Raw genomic sequence first — 26,126 nt, forward strand, 5'->3', positions numbered from 1 at the left:
CACTGTGCGGTACGCGTGCGCCCTCTAAAGGCAGTGCGGGCTAAAAGATGAATATATCGTGTTGTACCAGCAGCGTAGTCAAGCCTGTGTGGGTAATGTGTCTGTAATCTCCTGAGAATGTGCTCTTTTTCTTTAGTGAGGCTTTTGTCTGGTGGTGGAAATGTTCCTCTGTTGATTCTCAATATGCTCAAATATTCGGTGAAGGTTACGCTCATGTCTAAGGAAGCGGCTTGGTACAAGGGGGCCGAGATATGAAGACCTTGGGCTGCGGCATCGGCGGCCTCATTCCACTTGTAACCCGTGTGTCCTGGCGTTGATATGATGAGAACATTTTCCGATGGGCGTTTACGAAGAATTTGGTGGGTGATTTTGAAGACATTGCCCTGTAAAAAGTTTCTTCTGGCCTCTTGCAAATCATATAAATTATTGGCCTGGGGTTGTAAGTAATAGCTAGGGCGATGGCTGCTTCTTTCCCCTCGGGGCGATTTTGGTCTTTAGGGTAGCCGAATCACCAAGTCTTCTATCCGGTGTCGTATCTCCCGCTATCATCTAGCCCTTTCGAGGCCCCGGATATTCCCAATTCATAAATGAGGGAACACAAAGCAACCTTGGTGAAGACTGCAAAATGTAGATGATAAGATCTCCGTGCGAGTTATTACCTTTTGGTACGCGGTGCATGAGACTTTGAACAGCGAATCGAAATACTCATTCCAACAACCGCGGCAGCTTTTACCAAACAGGCCAAGCAACTGTGGTAGTGATACCCTGTCCGTCACCGTGTCAAATAAATGGTAGAGCAACTAGTGACGGGTTATTGTGAGATCTTCATGGGTGGATGGGAACGCGTCTCGACTAAGGCCATGCAAGTGGCCTTAGAGAGTTCTGACCGTTTTTTTTTTCGGATTTTGTATGTTCCTTACTGTGTGATCAGAGCAACGAACACTTCCGAGTATCAACCAAAGTGTCCGGCAGAAAACAATGCGAATTACTGACGATACAGAAAGTGTCAAATTGGGCAAGGAAGCAGAGAAAGTAGGACGAACCAAGCGACGCATCGATAAGGAATTCGAAATCACGCGTTCGAATTTTTAAACAGTATTACCATGCCAAGAGTAGCCATTAAATTTGGCGTCAATCAGCCGTATTGCCGAACTGTACTGATGAAGAAACATAAGTTTTGTTACTGCATCAGGGACAAAATCTGAGAAAGGCAGATCCCATCGCACATCGGCTACGTATAGCTGCTCCACTCCTACTGGGAAACCTCATAATATGGTATATGTATATATATGCAAATACACATATAAAGACATAAACAAGGGTTGTCAGTCAAGCAAACCTCGGAAAGCGATGGGGACAATGTGGTAGTTCATTAAAACCTTGAAACAAATGGAGAATTAGATGAACACAGTAACAAGGTGAAACAAAAATGAAAAAGAATTCAATAAGGAAAATTCAATGGGCCAATCACGTACGCCGTGTGATTCGCTACGCAGGGCACACACAAACATATATATAGGTATATATATATATATATTTATATATATGTATATTTACATAAAACAAAGTGAAAGTATGCTCTTGGGAGCCTTTATTTCCAAAGTTTCATCATGAGACAGGTCCAAACGTTTGAAATAAAGTCTCCGAATAGCGTACTTTTACATTTTGCGTATTCTTGCATCAACCAAGGATGCAACTTCACGACTACATATATATATATATATATATATATATATATATATATATATATATATATATATATATATATATATATATATATATATATATATATATATATATATATATATATATATATATATATATATATTTATATATATATAGTTGCAAGAAACAGTTTCTTAGACAGCGGTAAAATTTATGAAAAAAGGGGACACACGTCGAAAAAGCAATGGGTTTCAACTTTTTGGCGGGGGACCGGCCTTCGACAGAGTTACAGTGGTGGCTGTTGTCAAAAAGCATATAAGGGTGTTCACTGAGGACCCCATGGGGGCGAAAATGCTAACATCCAAGAAACACAATGCAAATACAATGCATCAGGGCCCTGCGTGACAATTTGTTGGTTTAAGTACAACATCATTTATATGTGCGATGCGTGCGGTATTGAAAGTCAGGTATAGCATGCGTGCGCACGTTTAAGAGAAAAGGGGGACAATAAACGGCAGTGCTATTGAATACGGTCCTTGATAAAAGCAACTCAGTTTTCCAGGGCTTTCATTCAAACCCGGGCAACTGTATGGAATTTAAATAAAGAAAAGATTCCTCGACTTCCCTGTCATGATGCGTCCGGAAACCGGGTCAAGAATCGTGGTTTTGATATGGTCGATTAAGTGGCCTAAGAGGTTCGCATGTTTTGGTATTGAAAGGTGAGGAAATACGGAGGTATGAGCTCTGTGATTGTTGAACAGTTGCCTGAAGGGTGGTTTTGTATCGCAAATGTACTGCAATTTACAAATGTCACATTCAAGGAGACAAACCACGTTGCTCGTGTCGCAGGAATATTTTCCATTTATGTGTAAGCCTAAATAGGATGCGGTATTGTTTGCGCTTAGTGAAGTGGTCATATGATTGCAAACTTTGCTACGCGGGTTGTTGCATGGGCGGCAGTCAGTTGTGATTTTAGGTATGTTTTGAACGGTTGAGCAGATAACATAAATTTCGGGATCTTCTGTAGGTCACAAGCGGTGGTTCCCCAAGCGCAGGAAACAACAACACCTGAACATAAATACCCCAAAAAGTGGAGGCTAAAGTAGCCCCGCCAGTAGCGTAGTGCTTATCTCACCAGACCGGTATTCTGGAGGTCGTGGGTTCGGATCCCACCTGGCAGGTGCTTTTTCTCCACTTTCTTATTTTCCAAATTTATATCTTCAGTTACTACATCCTCCCCTTTGCTTTCCGAGGTATTCTTGACTGGCAATTGTTATTTCTGTCTTATTTTCAACTAGCCCCTCATTTCCTTTTCTGATACGCTACATGCCATAGCGAGGGCCTCTGTTCTAGCAGTCTTGATGCCATAGGGAGCCTAAGAGGGTTCAACGCTGGTCGACCATTCTCGACATGTCCTAGACGCCCGAGTCACGGCCGGGGGGTTAAAAAGAAGGTCCCCTTCACCCCGAGTAGTCCGAGTGGCGCTGGCTACCACCGCCATGCGCAGGAAACAAAAACACCTGAACATAAATACGCCAGAAAGTGGAGGCTTAAGTAGCTCCGTCGGTAGCGTAGTCGTTATCGCACCACACCGGTATTCTGGAGGTCATGGGTTCGGATCCCACCTGGCAGGCGTTTTTTCTCTGCTTTCTTATTTTCCAAATTCTTTATCTTGAGCTACTACATCATCCCCTTTGCTTTTCGATGTCTTCTTGACTGCAATTCTTATTTCCGTCTTATTTTCAACGAGCCCGTCATTTCCTATTCTGATTCGCAACATGCATAGCCAGGGCCTCTGTTCTGGCAGTCTTGGTGCGATAGGGAGCTTAAGAGGGTTCAATGCTGGTCGACCACTCTCGACATCTGGATGCTCGAGTCACGGCCCGGGGGTTAAAAAGAAGGTCCCCTTCACCCCGAGTAGTCCGAGTGGCACTGGCTACCACCGCCATGCGCAGGAAACAAAAACACCTGAACATAAATACCCCAGAAAGTGGAGGCTAAAGTAGCTCGCCGGTTAGCATAGTGGTTATCGCACCACACCAATATTCTGGAGGTCATGGGTTCGGATCCCACCTGGTGGGCATATTTTCTCGACTTTCTTATTTTCCAAATTCTTTCTCTTGAGCTACTACATCCTCCCCTTTGCTTTCTGAGGCATTCTTGACTGCCAATTCTTATTTCTGTCTTATTTTCAACGAGCCCGTCATTTCCTATTCTGATTCGCAACATCCATAGCCAGGGCCTCTGTTCTTGCAGTCTTGGTGCCATAGCAAACTCAAGAGGGTTCAATGCTGGTCGACCACTCTCGACATGGAGAAGCTCGAGTCACGGCCCGGGAGTTAAAAAGTAGGTCCCTTTCACCCCGAGTAGTCCGAGTGGCGCTGGCTACCACCGCCATGCGCAGGAAACAAAAACAACTGAACATAAATACCCCAGAAAGTGGAGGCTAAAGTAGCTCCGCCGGTAGAGTAGTGGTTATCGCACCACAATGGCATTTTGGAGGTCATAGGTTCGGTTCCCACCTGGCGGGTGTTTTTTCTCCACTTTCTTATTTTCCAAGTTCTTTATCTTGAGTTACTACATCCTCCCCTTTGCTTTCCGAGGTATTCTTGACTGCCAATTAATGTTTCTGTCTTATTTTCCACGAGCCCCTCATTTCCTTTTCTGATTCGCTACATGCCATAGCGAGGGCCTCTGTTCTGGCAGTCTTAAGCCATTGGGAGCTTAAGAGGGTTCACCAGTGGTCGACCATTCTCGACGTGTCCTAGACGCTCGTGTGAGGGCCTGGGGGTTAAAAAGAAGGTCCCCTTTACCCCAAGTAGTCCGAGTGGCGCTGGCTACCACCCCCATGCGCAGGAAACATAAACACCTGAACATATATACCCCAGAAAGTGGAGGCTAACGTAGCCCCGCCGTTAGCGTAGTGGTTATCGTCCAGACCAGTTTTCTGGAGGTCGTGGGTTCGGATCCCACCTGGCGGGCAAATTTTCTCCACTTTCTTATTTTCCAAATTCTTTCTCTTGAGCTACTACATCCTCCCCTTTGCTTTCTGAGGCATTCTTGACTGCCAATTCTTATTTCTGTCTTATTTTCAACGAGCCCGTCATTTCCTATTCTGATTCGCAACATCCATAGCCAGGGCCTCTGTTCTTGCAGTCTTGGTGCCATAGCAAACTCAAGAGGGTTCAATGCTGGTCGACCACTCTCGACATGGAGAAGCTCGAGTCACGGCCCGGGAGTTAAAAAGTAGGTCCCTTTCACCCCGAGTAGTCCGAGTGGGGCTTGCTACCACCCCCAAGCGCAGGAAACAAAAACACGTGAACATAAATACCCCAGAGAGTGGAGGCCAAAGTAGCCCCGCCGGTAGCCTGGTGGTTATCGCACCAGACCGGTATTCTGGAGGTCGTGGGTTCGGATGCCACCTGGCGGGCGTTTTTTCTCCACTTTCTTTTTTTCCAAATTCTTTATCTTGAGCTACTACATCCTCCCCTTTGCCTTCCGAGGTATTCTTGACTGCCAATTCTTATTTCTGTCTTATTTTCAACGAGCCCCTCATTTGCTTTTCTGATTCGCTACATGCCATAGCGAGAGCCTCTGTTCAGGCAGTCTTGGTGCCATAGGGAGCTTAAGAGGGTTCAACGATGGTCGACCATTCTCGACATATCCTAGACGCTCGAGTCACGGCCTGGGGGTTAAAAAGAAGGTTCCCTTCACCCCGAGTATTCCGAGTGGGGCTTGCTACCACCCCCATGCGCAGGAAACAAAAACACCTGAACATAAATACTCCAGAAAATGGAGGGTAAAGTAGCTCCGCCGGTAGCGTAGTGGTTATCGCACCAGACGGGTATTCTGGAGGTGATGGGTTCGGATCCCACCTGGGGGGCGTTTTTTCTCCACTTTCTTATTTTCGAAATTCTTTATCTTGAGCTACTACATCCTCCCATTTGCTTTCCGAGGTCTTCTTGACTGCAATTCTTATTACTGTCTTACTTTCAACGAGCCCCTCATTTCCTATTCTGATTTGCTACATGCATAGCGAGGGCCTCTGTACTGGCAGTCTTGGTGCCATAGGGAGCTAAGAGGATTCAACGCTGGTCGACCACTCTCGACATGTCGTAGACGCTGGAGTCACGCCCCGGGAGTTAAAAAGAAGGTCACCTTCACCCCGAGTAGTCCGAGTAGTCCGCAAAATGGCAGAAGGCCACGTTGAATTTCAAGAATGCAGGGGGGATGATTAGCGAGGGGGCCGCGTCCTCAAAGGAAAGTGCCACCGCTTCGGGAGGAGACCAGATAATAGCCACAAATGGCTTATCCGCGGCCCGCGTCCCGTACACAAGGCGGACAATGACGACTCCTCGAAGGGCGCCTACGCGGACAGAGCTGTGCGTCAGCCACCCAAGAAGAGCGCAGGCGACGATTTTGACAAATGAGACACAAGGCAGGAAATAAACAAAGAAACAGCACACAGAAAAAAGCAGTTGAACGAGCCCCCAGCTCATGACATGAAATGGATAGATACAACAAATTGTCAGCTTACATTTGATATTTTTGCAAGTAACAAGGGCTTGCACATTATGAAAACAGTAAAAGAAAGACGTGACGCACGTACGAAAAGAAATCTCTAATGATCTAGAAAAAAAAGACACTTCGTAGCTAGTCATCAATGGCAGTATAAATTCGCACACAGCATTCTTTAAACAAACTGACAAACGAAAGAATACACAGAATACACGTGTACAAATCGTAGAACATAGGGAACCATAGCAGTGAACAAAAATAGCTTACAAAATGACATTTCGGCAAAAGAGCAATGAAGTATACGGAGAAAATAAGTTATTCACAACACTAGACCGAATAGTGCTTGGAAAGTGTAATGGTGGGATACAGCAAGATTTCGTGCAGGAGAAGCATTAAAGCATACGAAAAAGTAACCTGCTGACAACGATCAACCATCCAACGGTCGAGAAGTGGTAACGTGCGATACGTGCCGCTACAAGGTCTAGGTTTAAAAGGCACGACAGCCTTCCCTGAGACTCATTGATACCCCTTGTGAGAGTGTTATATTTGTGGATCAGATTAGATTCGCAGGCTTCCCTGTCGAAATGGGTTTTAAATCCTGATTGGAGCACTGTGGCCTTAAATTGATCGAACGCGTGTTTCAATGAGTTGATATGTTTGGAAAGGGGGAGATAAGGTTTTGTTTTTGGATCGGATCTGTGATTATTGATGCGAGTTCTAAAAGAATTTTCAGTCTGACCAATATATTGCGCACCACAATCACCACATTCTACGAGGTAAACTATATTTGCAGTGTCACAATTAAAATTGTCCCTGATCTGCATGGGAAAGTCACATTCCCTGCTCTGAGCGTTTGTTGTTGGTGTCATCATTAGACACAATTTGCACCGGGGTTTTCCACATGGTGTGGAACCTGTGAAACTAGTTTCTCTTGATCGAGATGATGTTACAATGTCTTTGATGTTTCTTGCCCGGAGATACACCACGCGTGGTGGGTCTGGAATGAGGTGCTTCATTCTTTCTCTATGGAGAAAGATGTTGTGGTGTCTTCTTAAACTTTCATTGAAGTTTGGGCCGGATGCCGAATATGTCAAAATCATATTGGTTTGTGACCTCGAAGTGGACGTTTTATTGCCACTAATAAGGCTAGAACGCTCGTGTTCTGATGCCTTCCAGATTGAATCTTCAATGAGTGGTAGTGGGTATTTTTGTCGTGCCAGGTCAATGCGGAGCTGATCACAATTAGAAGCGAAGTCATTTTGGTTAGAGCAAATTCTTCGGAAGCGTAGGCCTTGGCTGTATGGAATGGCCATTTTGCAGTGTCTCACATTGCTTCTTTGAAAGTTCAAGTGTTGGTGTCGGTTGGTGGGTTTTCTGTACACAGAAGTATCCATTCTGTGTCCGTTAGTTGTTATCTGCACGTCAAAGAAATTTATTGTAGAAGTTGAATACTCATGCGAGAATGAGATATCACTGTGAGCACTGTTGAAATCGGATATGAATTGTTTCAGGGCTTCCTAACCATGAGACCAAACCAAGAAAATGTTGTCGATGTACCACTTGTAAAACAGTGGTTTTAGAGGGAAGTTCTCCAAGAACTGTGTCTTAAGGGTTCCCATGTATATGCTTGCATAATTTGGGCCTATTTTTGTCCCCATAGATGTGCCACTTATTTGGACGTAGTGTTGGTTATTGAATTCAAATTTGTTTAATTCAGGTATTAAAGTTAACAGTTTGGCCAAAGTGTTGCTGTCAATAGGTTTGTCCTCTTGTGAATTTTCGTAGGCTCTTATGACGGATTCTTTTCCACCGGCGTGAGCTATGTTTGTATACAAAAAGGCTACATCTATTGTTACAAAGAAGGAGTCATCCGGTATCGTGAGGTCTTTTGTTTCACTTAGAAAATGAGTAGTATCCTTTATGTACGAATTGAATGTGGGTGGAATTTCCCTTATGATGTTGTCGACATATCTAGGAATGTTCTCGGTCACGGTTCCTATGCCAGAGACTATGAACCTGCCCGGATTGTTGAATTCGTGAATTTTGGGAAGAAGGTACAAACGTCCTGGCGTGCAGTGCAATGGAATAAGAGCTCGCGCAGTTTTTTTGTCTATTAGTTTTTCATCCCTGATAGACAAAAAAAAACGTCGGCCAGAGTCACCTTTCAAAGCTACGAGAAGCTTCTCGCTTCCATCAGGCATGGCCATCCTCAAATCCGTACCGTCTATGCGACTCTCATCCTCCCTCGCTGCCCTGATCGGCGCCGACAATGGACCAACTGGCGGGCCGTGCACAGCTTCAACTCAGAAGCCCGACGGTTTAATGACCTTCTTCGCCGGCCTTGTCTCCGCACCAGGGGCCTCTTCTACCTGAACCACGGCCTTGAGTGGCTGCCCTCGGCCCGGGTGTTTGCCGCGGATGGGATTCACCCCAACTTTGGCGTCGTCGCCATCATGGCCAGCCACCTGCACCGGGCCTTGTTGAGAAACTTTGCACGCAGTCAGTCGACATGGCTACAACACGCTGCCAGTGCCCCATCCCCACAAAGTTCAAGGACAGGCCCCACCTCCACCGCCGCCTCCACCAACAGCCACTGCTCTATCCTCCGAGGACCCCTCAACCAGGCCTCGACATTCCGATGTCGTCCGGGGAACATGCCGAGATTGACTTCCTGAAGAGCCCCCAGGTGAACCCCGTGTCCATCCATTTTCGAGAGAATTTTTAAAGCTAAGGAAAGTTTTAGAAAAAAGAATTCGATATGAACCTCACGTTAGCAGCTTACTTGTATACAGGAAATCAGGCATTGCCCCAAAAGGATTGATAATTAACCTCAAATCAGCTACCTCTGACCTCTCGCCTACTCACGAGGCAAACTGGCGGAGCATACGACATAAGGCATCGATGGATCTTTTGAGCATTGTATTCGAACATGACCAGTGTTGCCTCGATGCCATAAAAAAGGAAGAAATCTCTCTAATTAAAAAAATTCATTTGACTGCGCAAGAAAAGACCGAACTAGAAATGTTTAAACTGAACAAAACAAGCCATTTTTCCGCTCTCAAGGCAAAAAAAATGTTCCGCGACGGTGTTGATTTATCCCTATCCGAACCTAGCACATCATCCTCCCATAATGGTGTACCCGAGCCCGACACTCCTGAAAATGTAGTCAACGTTTCCACCGTTACTCTTTCAAAGGATGAATTGAGCGCATTGTCTAAGGGGCTGTCCTTTTGTCCCTCCACTGAAAAATTAAATGAGCTGCAAATGTACAAGGATCTAGAAAATTTCTCACGCTCACTCCGGTTAAAAGAGTACTATCATGATGTCCCCCGAGATGATAACACAGCACCGAGCCTTCCATCAGTTAGCCATTGGACGCAACCACTACAACGTGAAAAGTATATGGATACGTACATCAAGGCGGTTCAAAAAGATATCATAGCGGAATATAGAAAACGCACCTCCTACATACCGAATCTCACAGGAAAGGAACAGAGGGCACTAGAAATCCTTAGCACCCGCGCTGACATCATTATAAAGCCCGCTGACAAGGAAGGAGCCATTGTTCTCATGAACCAAACGAATTATAACAGTGAAGCGCAAAGGCAATTAGGTGACACGTCTTTCTATTAGCCCCTTGCGGCCGATCCGACATTAGACCACAAAGAACGAGTCCGCAGTACCATAATTGAAGTTAGGGATGAAAAACTGATAGACAAAAAAACTGCGTGAGCTCTTATTCTATTGCACTGCACGCGACGACGTTTTCACCTCCTTCCCAAAATTCACAAATTCAACAATCCGGGCCGGCCCATAGTCTCTGGCATAGGAACCATGACCGAGAACATTTCTAGCTATGTCGACAACATTATAAGGGAAATTCCGCCCACAATCAATTCGTACATAAAGGATACTGCTCATTTTCTAAGTGAAATAAATGATCTCACGATACCGGATGACTCCTTCCTTGTAACATTAGATGTAGCCTCTTTGTATACAAACATACCTCATGCCGGTGGAATAGAATCCGTCATAACAGCCTACGAAAATGCACAAGAGGACAAACCTACTGACAGCAACACTTTGGCCAAACTGTTAACTTTATTACTTGAAATAAACAATTTGGAATTCAATAACCAGCACTACGTCCAAATAAGTGGCACATCTATGGGGACAAAAATAGGCCAAAATTATGCAAACATATTCATGGGAACCCTTGAGACACAGTTCTTGGAGAACTTCCCTTTAAAACCACTGTTTTACAAGCGGTACATCGACGATATTTTCTTGGTTTGGTCTCATGGTGAGGAAGCCCTGAAGCAATTCGTATACGATTTCAACAGTGCTCACAGTGATATCTCATTCTCACATGAGTATTCAACTTCTACAATAAATTTCCTTGACGTGCAGATAACAACCAACGGACACAGACTGGATACTTTTGTGTACAGAAAACCCACCGACCGACACCCATACTTGAACTTTCAAAGCAGCCATGTGAGACACTGCATAACGGCCATTCCATATAGCCAAGGCCTACGCTTCCGCAGAATTTGCTCTAACCAAAATGACCTCGCTTCTAATTGTGATCAGCTCCGCATTGACCTCACACGAGAAAAATACCCACTACCACTCATTGAAGACTCAATCAGGAAGGCATCAGAACAGGAGCGTTCTAGCCTTATTAGTGGGAATAAAACCTCCACTTCGAGGTCACAAGCCAATCTGATTTTGACATATTTGGCATCCGGCCGAAACCTCAATGAAAGTTTAAGAAGACACCACAACATCTTGCTCCATAGTGAAAGAATGAAGCACGTCATTCCAGACCCACCACGCGTGGTGTATCGCCGGGCAAGAAACATCAGAGACATTGTAATATCATCTCGACCAAGAGAAACTAGTTTCACAGGTTCCACACCATGTGGAAAACGCCGGTGCAAATTGTGTCTAATGATGACACCAACAACAAGCGCACAGAGCAGGGAATCTGACTTTTCCATGCAGATCAGGGGCAATTTTAATTGTGACACTGCAAATATAGTTTACCTCCTAGAATGTGGTGATTGTGGTGCGCAATATATTGGACAGACTGAAAATTGTTTTGAACTCGCATCCATTATCACAGATCCGATGCAAAAACAAAACCTTATCTCCCCCTTTCCAAACATATCAACTCTTTCAAACACCCTTACGATCAATATAAGGCCACAATGCTCCAATCATGATTTAAAACCCTCGACAGGGAAGCCTGCGAATCTTATCTGATCCACAAATATAACCGTCTCACAAGAGATATCAATGAGTCTCAGGGAAGGCTGTCGTGCCTTCAAACCTAGACCTTGTAGCGGCGCGTATCGCACGTTACCACTTCTCTACCGTTGGATGGTTTATCGTTGTCAGCAGGTTACTTTTCCATAGGCTTTAATGCTTCTCCTGCACGAAATCTTGCTGTATCTCATCATTACACTTTCGAAGCACTATTCGGTCTAGTGTTGTAAATAACTTATTTTCTCCGTATGCTTCGTTGCTGTTTTACCCGAAATGTCATTTTGTAAGCTATTTTTGTTCACTGCTATGGTCCCCCATGTTCTACGATTTGTACACGTGTATTCTTTGTATTCTTTCGTTTGTCAGTTTGTTTAAAGAATTCTGTGTTCGAATTTATACTGCCATTGATGACTAGCAACGAAGTGTCCTTTTTTTCCTAGATCATTGGAGATATGTTCTCGTATGTGCGTCACATCTTTCTTTTACTTTTTTCATAATGATCAAACGCTTGTTACTTGCAAAAATATCAAATGTAAGCTGACAATTTGTTGTATCTATTCATTTCATGTCATGAGCCGGGGGCTCGTTTAACTGCTTTTTTTCAGTGTGCTGGTTCTTTGTTTGTTTCCTGCCTTGTGTGTAATTTCTAAAATCCTCGCACAGACTGCGTTCTTCTTGGGTGGCTGACGTACAGCTCTGTCCGCGTCGGCGCCCTTCGAGGAGTCGTAATTGTCCGTTTTGTGCCCGGGACGCAGACCGCGGATAATCCATTTGTGGCTATTATCTGGTCTCCTCCCGAAGCGGCGGCACTTTCCTTTGAGGACGCGGCCCCCTCGCTAATCCCCCCGCCGGCATTCTTGAAATTCAACGTCGCCTTGTGGAATTTTGCGTTCCCCAGTGTCTGGATGACTAATTGTCGATTCTACGCTTCCGCCTTATGCGGCAGGTTGTTTCCGCTCCTTTGGAGTAAGATGCCCAGTACCCCTTCCTTATTTGTTTACTTTTCCTAATATTGCTCTGCGTGGGTGGGCGGTGACTGAAGGAAACACGCTTCCTAAGTGCCTCGCTTTTGCTTTTCGCCGCGTTGTATATCGAGATGGATTACCTGCGCGCCCAGTCGTGCAGTACGTTTCTTTCCACTTGTTTGTTGCTGTACTTCTTTCTTGTACACTTTTGAAATAATATGTCCACGTGCTCACAGCGCTCCTTGCGCGCCTACATATACCTTGTATATTTGATATGTACTTCACTTGAAAAAGGCTCGTTCCCAGCCGAAACGTCGTAATAAATATTGTTATGTTTTTCGTGGTGACTCTAATTATATATATATATATTGTGAGAAGTCGCGCCTGCATCTCCGTGTACAGTGATGTGCGAACTCGTGACTGCCACTCTATGTGTGTGATACAACGCAGTCCCATATTTCGGTGCCTCAGAACACTCGCGGTGATCACTACGTGCATCGAGTCACGTAGGGCAGCCAGGTGTGAAGTGTATGTGTCCGTGTAGTGATGTGAGAACTTGTGCCTGCCACTCCATGTGCGCGTAATGCAATTGCGGTCTCATGTTCACGGATACTCGAACTGCTTCGCGCCATGCGAACGAGCCTCGAGTCACGTACGCCAAGGCTTCCCCCTTCTCCCCCCCTTCCCTTTAAATGGAGCAGCTCCGGTGGCCGGGGGATCTCAATGGCTTCTATGAGAGAAGACGTGTAACTTGCTTCAACAAGTATTAAACGCTTTATCTAACCCTCAGCCATGGACCTGCTCACATATGGCGCAGTCGCCCAACGTTACCTGCTGCAGCTTTAAGCGACACGACTGATGAGAAGAGCCTGCTTCATGCTTCAAGCAGTAAGCCCCGCCTCAGCCCGACAAGCCCAGCCTCAGCCCAAGCCGAAGAGCACCGGAGCAGCTCAACTCGCTCAGCAATCAGCCGTCGCTTCCGCCACTCTCAAACATCTTCGCCTGCAGTCTTTACGAATCTGCCCGAGATGCCGTTCATCAATTGGAGCAACGCAACCGCCGATGACATCGCACAAATCCCACTGCCGCTCATAAAACAAGAACTTGAATGCCGACAGCTTAACACCGTAGGCAACAAAGAAGAACTTGCCGCCCGTCTACTCGCCGACATTGAAAGTCACCGAGACCAAGATGATTCGCCGGATGCAGCCCAAGACAGCCACACTCCTCCTGCCCAGACTGGATTCCCTCAAATGCCAAGCTTCAGCGAAGATAGCGCTTCTAATTTTCAACAGTTCACCACCTACATGCAGCAATACATGGCGATCATGACGTCTGCAATGGCTTCTCAGGTGAGACCGATTACAGTAAACACTCTTCCTGATCTATCAGCTTCACTGCGAACATTTCACGGAAGTGGTGTTCCATCCGTCGAGAGCTGGCTCGAAGAGCTTGAGAGAACCCAAAAACTAGCGGCATGGGAAGACTCTACACTTCTTGCAATAGCTCAAAGCAAACTGCGCGGAGCAGCCGCAGATTGGCATGAAACGCAGGGTCGGCATATGACAACCTGGCGCTCTGGAAAGCCAGCCTGAAAAAAAGTTTTGGAGAACTGCTTTCACTTATCCAGTGGCAGGAGACCGTGACTGCCAGATTACAGCTAGCCGACGAAACTCTGCACTCGTATGCATTCGCCAAACTGCGGGCAATTTCTCGATGCCCGGTCAGCCTCACAGACAAAGAAAGGATTGAATATTTAATCCAAGGAATACGCGATGACCAACTGGCAACAGCAATTGCTCTACAGCGCCCGAAATCTGTCGATGAGTTCTTGAGCATCGCAATTGAGGTAGACCGTACCGTTGAGCCACAAAAGGGACGCGGAACGTTCGACAGTCTTCTGCGCAGACCAAAAACGAAGACAAACCAGCCTCGACCTTCCCTCCAAAAGAAAAATCGCAAAAGCAATTGCGCCCGCCACCAAATTGAAATTCTGAGCTTCCGCCCGCCGAGCAAAATGCACAGTATCAAGAAATTTCTGATAAGTATGGTGCACCAGCCTATAGACCCGGTCAAGACATAACGAACGCCGTTTGCTTTAAATGCAAGAAGACCGGTCATTTAGCAGCAAATTGCAGCGAAAGAAGTAAGGATCACCGGAACACAGAGCCAAAAGCGTACGCCACGTACGTACCTGATTCACTTGATGGGTCAAAATTTTGTTGCGCTGTGGTTCCTGCCGTTATACCAGCAATCGGAGAAATTCCAGCCTTCCCGGACAGTGGTTCGTCTATGACGATTATATCGTCGAAACTGCTCACAAAACAAAATGTTTTGCCGTGGACAGGACCACCCCTTCTTGTTGTCGGAGGAGGATCAGTGACGCCTATCGGAACTGTCTGTCTCCGGATAACAGTTGGAGCAATATCAGCTGTAGTAGAAGTGGGCGTTATGACAAATAACGCGCTTCCACTCATTCTTGGAGAGGACTGATTCTGCGCTGCTCGAGCTGAGCTCCACGTAAAGCCTCCTCAGCCATCTGAAATGCACCAGCCGAGCACAAAAACCATCATTCAGTGCCGCGACCAGCTTATGCCACGAATGGCCAACGCTGTTATTCTGACAATATCAGCTTTGTCTCACTTTGATGCTCCAGATGCCAAGGCCGATGCACTTCAACTAGCCCATGAGCCCGACGAAAATGAGCCATTATGGAGCAAACTAGCCAAAGCAGCTGCGTCTGAAGTGAACCCAGGCCCCACGATAAGCTGCGCTGTAACAAAGCTCTGCAGCCCAGAAGCCCCTCTTTCCCCTTCCAGTTCCGGTGACGACGACTTCACTAATATCATTCTCGGAGAACAGCTAGTTCCTGAACAATATGATGCTCTCAAACGCGTTGTTGAAAAACACGCCGACCTTTTCACACGGAGTCCGGATGACATTGGACTCTACGACGGAATTGAAGATGAAATTAGGTTAAAGCCCGATGCCCAGCCATACGGACGACAACCTTACCGATACACAGCCTCGGACCGAATATTTCTAGAAAACCAGACAGCAACTGTACTGTCGAAAGACATCATCTGCGCGACCTCTGGACCGTGGGGATTTCCAGCTCTTGTCGTGACACAGGGTGACAAAAAGCGGCTATGTGTGAATTATATGGCCCTCAACCAGATGACAGTCAGTGTCCTCCAGCCGCTTCCGCGAGCAGACGACATTTTTGATGACATTGGTGGAGCCTCTTTGTTTGCCGTATTGAATTTATGCTGTGCGTATTGGCAAATTAAAGTAAAAGAAGAGGACCAAGACAAGACAACCTTCATCACTCATCAAGGCACTTTGAAGTGGACACGAATGCCCTTTGGACTGAAGAACGCACCTGCAACTTTCCAAAAGGCAATGCATAAAATATTTTCCCAACTCAAACCCCGAGATTCGAAATCTGGTGTGCGTACATAACTCGATGACGTCATCATCTTTGCGAACTCGTTGGAACAATTTCTCGACCTTCTCGATGAGACTCTGACCCTCCTGCAACAAGCAGGCCTTAAGGGTTCATTGAAAAAGTGCACGTTTGCTGTTCCTTCAGTAAAATTTCTGGGATTTTTGATTTCACAAAACGGGAAGCAGCCAGATCCCGCAAAGATTGAAGCCATATTGCGCATCCCTACTCCGAGAACGCCGAAGCAGCTACTATCTTGGGTGCAAACCGCAAACGTTTACAGGCGTTTCATTCCTGGCTTTTCTAAGATTTGCGCGCCACTTCAAGCTGCCATGCGGAGTGCCGACTTCAAATGGACACCTGAGTGTGAGGAATCATTTCAGACCATCCGTTCGGCCCTTACATCAGCACCCATACTGTGCCACTTTGATCGCGACGCGCCCACAACAGTGGCTACGGATGCTTCTGCAACAGCTCTTGGAGCGGTGTTGACACAAAAACAAGCCGGAAAAGAAGTCGTGCTTGAATACGCCAGCCGATCACTGACGGAATCTGAACGAAAGCTACACAGCAACGTTTGGGAAGCATTGGCTGTGCATTGGGCTATTGCAGTGAAATTTCGCCATTACCTGCTTGGTAGGAAATTTCACCTGCTCACTGATAATTGGTCGGTCGCCTGCTTGACCAGAAACTTCAAGCCGTCTCGCCGATTCACTGGAATATTGCTGGATTTGGCGGAATTTGAGTTCTCTGTTGAGCACCGCCCTGGACGTCAAAATTACGTTGCTGACATGCTTTCTCGGCATTCATGTGCAGTGCTATCTCAGACGTATGATGAATTCACGGCCATGCAAAATGCAGACGACTTCTGCAAGAGCACCAAGCAGAAAGTGTGTGCTGAACCTAACTCAGCAGGACCGTTTGTCATAATCAATGACATCCTCTATCGGGTAACTTCAGAAGGGCATCACTGTCCTGTTGTGCCAGCAAAGATTCAACAAAGCGTTTTGGAGCTCACGCACGACGCAAGTGGATATCAAACGCACGATGGACAAACTGCAAGGACGGTTTTGGTGGCCGAACATGTTATCAACCGTTACAAGCTACATGCAGGCATGCCAACGTTGAAAGGAAGACAACAGACCAACCAGCCGGAACGTCGGCAAGATGGAATTCATGCGTTATACTGGCGTACAATTCAGTTCGATCGCTATCGACCACATAACAATGCCATCCAGCGACAAACAGAGCTACATTCTGAATGTAATTGACTTCGCCACACGGTACATTGTTCCAAAACCCGTACCGAACACGTCCACGAAGGAAGTAATCAGGCACCTTCACTCTGTTTTTCATAGATTCGGAACTCCAAGTGATTGCCTCTCTGACCACGGAAAAGCCTTTGACTCCAAAGAATTCAAGAACTTCATGAGAATGCACGGAGTCAGGGTACACTATTCAGTGGCTTACAGGGCCGCAAGTAACGGACTTGTCGAGCGAAGCAATGGCACCCTCGTCACCGTTTTGCGTAAAATGTGCAACCATGACCAGTCACAGTGGACAAAAAAGCTCGACGAAGCCGCTTTTGCCGTGAACACCAGCCTGAACTCCAGCACAGGATTTTCCCCCTTTGAGTTAATGTACGGATATACGCGAAATCTACCATACCAGACCATCTACGCATCAAGGCCCACTTCTGTACAAGAGCGCCTTTTGGCACTGCAATCCCAGCGAGCCGAAGCACCCAGCAACACGGAAAATGCCCAGCAAGCGCGCAAAGCGTACTATGATCGGGCGCACAGAGATCACTCCTACAAGGTTGGAGACTTCGTTTGGGTGCACCGCCAGCAGCCTCTTCCGCATGTGTCAGAGAAATTGGTTCCGAGGTTCAAGGGAGTCTATCAGATCCTCAAAAAGAAGACCCCGGTTACTTACCTCGTGACTAAAGTAGGCCGGAATTCGGGAACTCCTGACTCCAGAGTGGTGCATGTGAGCCAGATCAAGCTATTTAGACCACCTTACATCGACACTATTCTTGAGTCATCTGAAGCTTGACCTCAATGTTAGCAGACTGTTCAGTTTTCACGTCACCAAAGGGACTTGGTCATTTTGGCTAGGGTGGGACGTGAGAAGTCGCGCCTGCATCTCCGTGTACAGTGATGTGCGAACTCGTGACTGCCACTCCATGTGTGTGATACAACGCAGTCACATATTTCGGTGCCTCAGAACACTCGCGGTCATCACTACGTGCATCGAGTCGCGTAGGCCAGACAGGTGTGAAGTGTATGTCTCCGTGTAGTGATGTGATAACTTGTGCCTGCCACTCCATGTGCGCGTAATGCAATTGCGGTCTCACGTTCACGGATACTCGAACTACTTTGCGCCATGCGAACGAGCCTCGAGTCACGTACGGCCAAGGCCTCCCGCTTCTGCCCCCCTACCCTTTAAATTGAGCAGCTCCTGTGGCCGGGGGATCTCAATGGCTCCGATGAGAGAAGACGTGTAACTTGCTTTAACAAGTATTAAACGCCTTATATAACCCTCAGCCACAGACCTGCTCACAATATATATATATAGTTGAAAAATGTTAGAAACACAATTAAACACAAAAACAGTGGTTTATAAACATTGCGACTGAAGGACCAGTCTTCATCTGGACTGGTCCTCCAGCCGAAATTTCAGGAAACCGCTGTTTTTTCTACTCGTGCGCCTAGCATTTTCTCAACTATGTCTTCAGGCTCCTCGAGCAGATTATTTTACAGATTAGATTATATATATATATATATATATATATGTATATATATATATATAACACAGAAATAAGGGTTTGCAGCCCAGAAAACCTCGGAAAGCAAAGGGGAGGTTGTGGTAGGTTATTGAAACAGATAAAGAATTTGGAAAGAAAGAAAGCGGAGAAAAAATGCCCGCCAGGTGGAATTTGTACCCACGGCCTCCAGAATACCAGTATGGTGCGATAACCACTACGCTACCGCCGGGGCGATTCCCCCCCCCCCGCTTTCTGGGGTATTTATGTCAATGTAATTTTTTCCTGTGCTTGTGGGTAGTAGCCAGCGCCACTCTGACTTCTCGGGTTGAAGGGGACCTTCTTTTAATGCCCGCCCCGTGACTCGAGTGTCTACGACATGTCGATAGTGGTCAACCAGCGTTAAACCTTCTTAAGCTCCCTAGGGCAGCAATACTGCCTGAACAGAGCCCGTCGCTATCCATGTAGCGAATCAGAGTAGGAAATGAGGGGCTCATAGAAAATAACACAGAAATAAGGGTAGGCAGTCAAGAAAACCTCGGAAAGCAAAGGGGAGGTTGTGGTAGGTCAATGAAACAGATAAAGAATTTGGAAAGAAAGAAAGAAAGCGGAGAAAAAATGAACGCCAGATGGGATCCTAAACCACGACCTCCAGAATACCGGTTTGGTGCGATAACCACTACGCTACCGGCGGGGCGATTCCCCCCCCCCCTGCTTTCTGGAGTATTTATGTCAATGTAATTTTTTCCTGTGCTTTGGGGTGGTAGCCAGCGCTTTCTCCGCTTTCTTTCTATCTTTCCAAATCCTTTCTATCTTTCCAAATCACGAGCACCATTAGTGTCTGGCTTACCGTGTTCCAAATTGGGTAGTCTGACGGTGTCTGTTGGTTTTTAGAAATGAGTATTGCTGAGTGTCTTTCTGCCTCAGTGATATAGTCCTGCCTATTCATTAAAACAAGTGCAGCACCTTGGTCGGCGGGTTTGATTGATATGTCGCAGGGCCCTCGTAAAGATTTTAATGGCTTTTCCTCTTTCCGTTGCAGATTTTTGTGAGGACTGATCGATTTTTACATTCAGAGAGAATGTCCCGTTGGACCACCCTAATGTAGATGTCTAAGCATTTGTTTCTTTTGGGGGGAGGAGTCCAATGGCGTAGTGATGGCAGCCTAGTGTCCATAGTAGTGCCTTGTGATTTGCAATAGTAATATTCGCGGAGCGTAAATGTGCGGGACAAGTTCTCTAGATTTTTTGTAGAGTCTGCCTGTAGCAGGGCAAAAAGTGAAGCCTCTTAATAGCACGCGCTCTCATCATCAGTGACAGGGGGTGTCACAAAGATTTACTATATGGCAGATTTTGAGCTGTGAGGTGTTGAGGTCAGCGCATTTTAGGGACTTGCATGGGAAAGAAAAAAAAACGTGTCTACTTTTTCAAGAGGGGAAGGTATGCTGTCCCGAAGCAGCTTTTTCTGTTTTGTTAGAATTAGTTGGCGCTCTTTGTTTTCTGCAAACACTTTTAAAAGGTTAATTTCATGGGGCGTGATGTCAACCTGGTCAATCAGTTTTCCTTCCTCACCGGGGCTTTTCTCTAGTTCTAAGTTATCGCGATCAATAACAATGTTCAAAAGTGGCTTCAATGCTTCATGTATGCATAGCGCCCACCTACCCTTAAACTCTTGGGACATGTCGGAGGAGGCCGCTTAAACGAAAAAGTGCAGCCCTTTCGCAACTACATCACATCCGCATTACGCCCTTAGGGTGTTAACATGGCACTGATATCGCACTCGCTTTTGGAGAGTTTTTCTACACGTGAAAAATTTTTTTCACACGGTTGTTCTGTTCTGACCTCAAGAGTCACCTAAGTCTAGTCAGTTTGTTCTGTTTTTCCTCCCACGGCCGAGAACGTTCTGGCTGATATTAAGGATCTAGTTATACCAGAACACAGCTTGCTAGTCACTCTCGACGTCGCCTCGCTATATCCAAATATTGCACACTCGGACGGCATCCGATCTGTCTTTCATGCGTACAACGATGCTTCCCAAGACAATTCAATTGATGGTCAAACTCTTGGAGTGCTTCTGAAGCTTGTCTTGCTGCTGAACAACTTGCGCTCGAAAAACCGCACTACTTGCTAATCCACTGACCCTCGACGGGAAAAAAATAGGACCCAACTATGCTAATATTTTTATGGGCACATTGAAGCCTGACCTTCTAAGCAACGAACAGCTTCACCCTGTTTTCTATCGAAGGTTCATTAAGGAAATTTTTATCAATTGGTGCCATGGGGAAGAGGAAATTCAAAAATTGATCACCGCTTACGACAAGGCGTACTAGAACATTTCATTCTCCTACTCATATACCACATCTGCCAATATTTTCTCGACGTTCCAGTTGAGGCTTCAGTGTACACTCAGTTAACAGACCAACGACAATACTTGCATTTCAAAAGCAACCATGTTAAACCCTGTAAACTCGGCACACTATACAGTCAGTTTCAGCATTTAGAAGGATATGCAGTGACCAAGCTGATTTTGCCTATATATCTCTACAACTAACTAATGACCTAACTAATGACCTAACTAATGACCTAACCTAACAAATGACCTAACTAATGACCTAATCAGTGATGCTTTTAGGAGGTCTGAAAAACAGGACCGCCGCCACCTGATAACAAACTCAAAAGCCAAATCTTTGAATACGACCCCCCTTATTTTAACATAGGCCACTTCGTCCTCCAACGTAAGCTGCATACACAGAAAGCACCACAAGACTTTACTTCAAAGCGGAATGTTCTGGAGTGTTTTCTCTGTGCCTCCCTACGACGTGTACCAACGTGCGAGGAACATCTCAAGTTATTGCAACGTCATCTAAGGTCAACACCCTGCTTCGTATGTAGCAGATCCTTCAATGGGCCTAGGTGCAAACGGGGCCTCATGATAACTAAAACATCTCTATCCAAGAGAACCACGTCTTCATTCTCTTTCCAGAAAAGAGGAACTTTGACTGTGACATAGCAAAATCTGTGCACCTTCTTGAATGCACCATATGCCAACCCCTGTACGTTGGGCAAACTGAGAATCCGTTTAGAATAAGGGCCAACAGCCACCGAGCACAATTAAAGTCCCTTCCACACCTTTCCCTATCTAGACATGTAAATATTTTTCACATTTTCAAATCACCGCTTATGTACCCCCCCCCCCCCCCTATGTAATGCCCTGACGGGCCCTTAGGGTACTGAAATATATAAATAAATATTCTGGGCCCCCACTTCCATGCATTCACAGCCACGGTGCTTCAGTTCAATTTCAAAATGCATTATGACCGTGCAGGCCATGAATCGCACCTGATTTACAAGTTGAACACTGAATTCAGTGGCATAAATGAAAACACAGGCCCATTGTCTTGCTTGCCCAATCAGGCACCAGAGAAGGACGATGCAGCGACCAACTGAGAAAATTTGTTCTGAAAGAGGAGCATTTTTACATTTCTTTCCTTTTTTTCAAATCTTTGTATTGTGTACGGTGTTCGTAATGTACTTTGTGCTGTGTCAGTGTACTACTTGTGTATAGCTGCCGTACCATATAGGCATGAATGTACAAAGATTTCACCAAAGTGCATCTTGCTTTTTTTAGTTTTGTTTATAGAATGTTATTATCATGCGTCCTTTTGCACTGAAAAATTTCTATCGGGAATATGATATTGCATAAATGCTCTTCGAGAACTTCGTTCGGAACGTTATATCTCTTTTTTGTAGAAGTAAGTGAGGCTTATGTCCACATATTTTTTGGTATTTATGTGATCTAGCTTGAATTAGCCTTATTTTGCATTTCTTGTCCTTGCATTGCATGAGCTTGCCCTTCTGTGTCACCCTCATGGACGACTGTCACATTTTACGCTGGAAAACGTTTCCGCGATTTCACTACTTTTCAAACCACTCGTCGTTTGGGGCTTTCTTCAAACCTCTTTCTTGTCCCCATTCCCCCGCTGCGGTTCCCGCGCACCTCCCGCTAAAAAACCCTCTCTTGTCTCAATACTCCCTTTTCCTTCCTTCCTGTTTTTCATTTTTTTTCGTGTGTTTGTGTGTATCGGTTAAGGCTTGAACTGGGTGTCCGTAATTAACTCTGGGCTCTACCACCATTTGCTCATAACCAGGTTATTTCCAGTAAAAAAACTAGCAAGAAACCACCCCCTCCTTCGTCGCTCACTTTCTTGCTTTCCCCTGGTGACTTCAGTGCCATGCAGCGCTTTCCCATTATCATATAGCCTCGCCTGTGTTCACTACGCCCTTTCTACTGTGTTCTCCGGCCCCAATTCAACGCCCTTTTCCACCACTCCTTTTGTTCAGCGGTGTCGTACGCTGCTTCTGTTGCGCGTAGAGCCTACGTTTTTCTTCAGACAACTTCTTGCCCCGCTCACAACTGCAATGTATTTACAACCAACTGCTGTGCACCATTTGTATCCTTGAAAAAGACAGGCCCCCCTCGAAACGTTAAAATAAATATTCTTATCTTTTCAGTGTGACTTTTCTATCTTACAGTTAATCCTAGAGCCGGAACCTTTTCTGTAACTTTACCACAAAGACTAGAGGCACATTAGATGCGGAAGACATAGGTCGTTAATTTTCGAATTATCTAGCTACATCCGTCGACCTTGGACACTCGCACGGCAAGCACCTGCATCACGACATCGACCCAAGGCGGAAAGGGACGCCAGTCTTCATCTCGCAATCCGGTTCGAAAATCGAGGACGCCTGCTCCCTGATGGACGTCGTCTCAAAGACAACAACCGCCATCGTCCTACACGCCGGCACCGACGATATGACCCAGTCCTCAGCGGGATAGGCATTCGGGCGCTATCGCACCCTTTTGTACGTCATCTCCCGACACTTCCCCCGCATCTAGTGGGTGTATGCCACCATAATCCTGCCCCGCTCAGTCAGTCGCCACTGGGTTGGAACTAACCGTTCTTTCTTCGGGAAATGCAACAGCTTGCTCCCCGGTTCAACCGCCTTCTTCGCCGCCAATGATGGCCGAAGAGGGGCATCTTCTTCCTCGACCACGCCTTTAGTTACTCCCGCCGGCTCGGGTGGTAGCCGCTGACGGGCTCCACCCAAAGTTTGAGGGTGTGGCTATCCTGGGGAGTCACCTGCTGCACGAGACCCAACGTCGAGGATACGCACGCGCAGACGAAACGTAGCAGCAGCACTCTGCGGTCCAGGCAGCGGCTGAACCGCCAACGATCCCTCCCTCCACCAGTACTGGCCACCCCAGCGGCGTATCCCCAGGCTTCAACCAAGGCTCTACCGGAGCCACACAACAACTGGCGAAGGACCTTATCGGCCGTCCTGAAGCAAAACCAAAGGAACTGATTAGAATGAGAGTCACTGTTTGCTTAATTGGGTGCGCTGCTAGAAGGTGTGGGCAGTCGACTGAAGCGAGCAAACAACCCCACCGAATCTCCAGGGCACAGGTGACGAAGAATGTGGCCGTCTGATGTGCGGCTTTCACCGACCAGAGCGGTAAGAATGGGTCAGAGCCTTGAACAAACAACAGTAGGACTTACATTTAAACAGGCAAAACACTGTACAAGCATGAGGACATGCAACATTAACGAGAGACAATTTAGATTGAATACAAATGCGGGAAGCTGTTCAAATTTAGGCAAAATTATACAATCACGAGCGTTAACAAATATAAATTACGAAATACAGCAGTTCACTCAAATGAAAACGAACAGTTTGATGCATATGAGAGACAGAGTCCCACAATATTCACTGACTCTGCGGACGATGCGCTGCTGTCGGAAGTGGTACGGCTACGTGTGAAGCATGGATTCGTCGTATGCCACACCGTCCGAGACGATCAGGGTGATTGGAGTCCTGATAGTACGTTGAAGTCCTCCAGGGCATGGGTCGCCAGTGACATGGTGCACAAACTGGCAGAAGCGATTGTCACATCGCAACGTCCAAACGTAGCTAACTTGCTTCGGCGCGAGTCTCTTTTTATAACTGCGCCGTCGTGGAGAGAGAGGAAAAAACAGGCAATGCACCCGCTGCCGACGAGTGCACAACTTCCCTCTTTGTCCCTTCTAGAAGGAACGACGCGCCTTGGGACTGGCAAAGCGTCACTCGCCCCAACGAAAGAAGTCGAAGCTTCGGTAAAAGTTGAGCGGCGCAGCTTTTATTTTGGTATTTTCTTGCGGGCGAGCCGGCTAGTGGTCGCGTTACCGCCACTTCGTTCGAAAAAGTTCCAGTTTTTTTTTTCGGGACAAATAGAACTGAACGCAATGCATAGGACGGCTTTAACAAGAATTCGGCGTTGTACAATAACATGAAAACAATTATACGGCACTTTTACGCGTCGTACGCTCTTGTTTGTGACACAGCCCCCCGGGTTCAGAATAAATGCAATATTAGTCCGAACCTCACAAATTAGTGCGTAGGTGTCATTAACACTTAGTGAGCAAAACAGTTCGTACTAACACAAAATGAAGTACAGACATAATACATATAGACGCGTACATATTTTCTATGCATCACACGGGTTTGGTACAGATTTCTCCTAAATACACAAGTTCAACTAATACAGCTGGTATGAGGTAACTAAAAATGAGAACAAGCTAGGGCACATTACACAGTTCTGGGCAAAAGTCAAGACAAGGGCGAACTTCTGGAAAATACTGACTAATCTGGCGCCGAATTGTCGTGGGCTCACATACAATGCGTGTGATTTAGTACCTAGAAATACATACAATGCATTGGCGCATTGAAACTCATCAGAACCATAATTAATAGGCTGCTCACAAACAATAACAATCAACTGCAAAATTCACCAAAGCCACAAGTAGTAATGCCAATATTACACAGCAAATGCACTGTAGAATAGGTAATACACACTATTATAAACTCCACGTTCAGAGCATTATAGAAGTCGCGAATGTAAACGTCAGGCAGCAAATTGTGAAGATACAACCTGAAAAGTCTACTCGTCATACACAATTACAGGTATATGTGAGGGTACACTCTGCTTAAGTGTTCTGCTCCCACATTCTTCCTCCCTTTAATATCTTCGACTGTGAACTGGTATTCTCGTAAAAGCAGACTTTATCGGAGGACTCTACTGTTAATCTGTTTTGCTTGCCGATTGTAACGGAGTGGCTGCTGGTTGGTTTGCACAATAAACGGCCGACCGTACAAGTAGGCGTTGAACTTTTGGACTCCGCTAAACAGGGAAAGGCATTCTGTTACATTCGTGCTATAAGATACCTCTCGGGGTACAAGTTTCCTTCTGGCGTATGCTATAGGGTGAAGCGTGCCCTCGAAGGATTGCATGAGCACGGCGCCGAGGCTGGTTTGAGAGGCGTCAGTGCGGAGCACGAATGTCTTAGTGAAGTCCGGAAGTCTAAGTATAGGAGGGTTAGAGATGAGCCGTTCGACCTTTTTGAAGGCTTCTTCTTGAGCGGTACTCGACTTGAGGATGTTGTCTTTTTCTTTCGGGGGGAGTT

The sequence above is a fragment of the Haemaphysalis longicornis genome, unplaced genomic scaffold, assembly GCF_048455015.1.
Source record: "Haemaphysalis longicornis isolate Haplotype H1 unplaced genomic scaffold, Haemaphysalis longicornis Haplotype H1 scaffold_11, whole genome shotgun sequence".
NCBI classification, from domain to species: Eukaryota; Metazoa; Arthropoda; class Arachnida; order Ixodida; family Ixodidae; genus Haemaphysalis; species Haemaphysalis longicornis.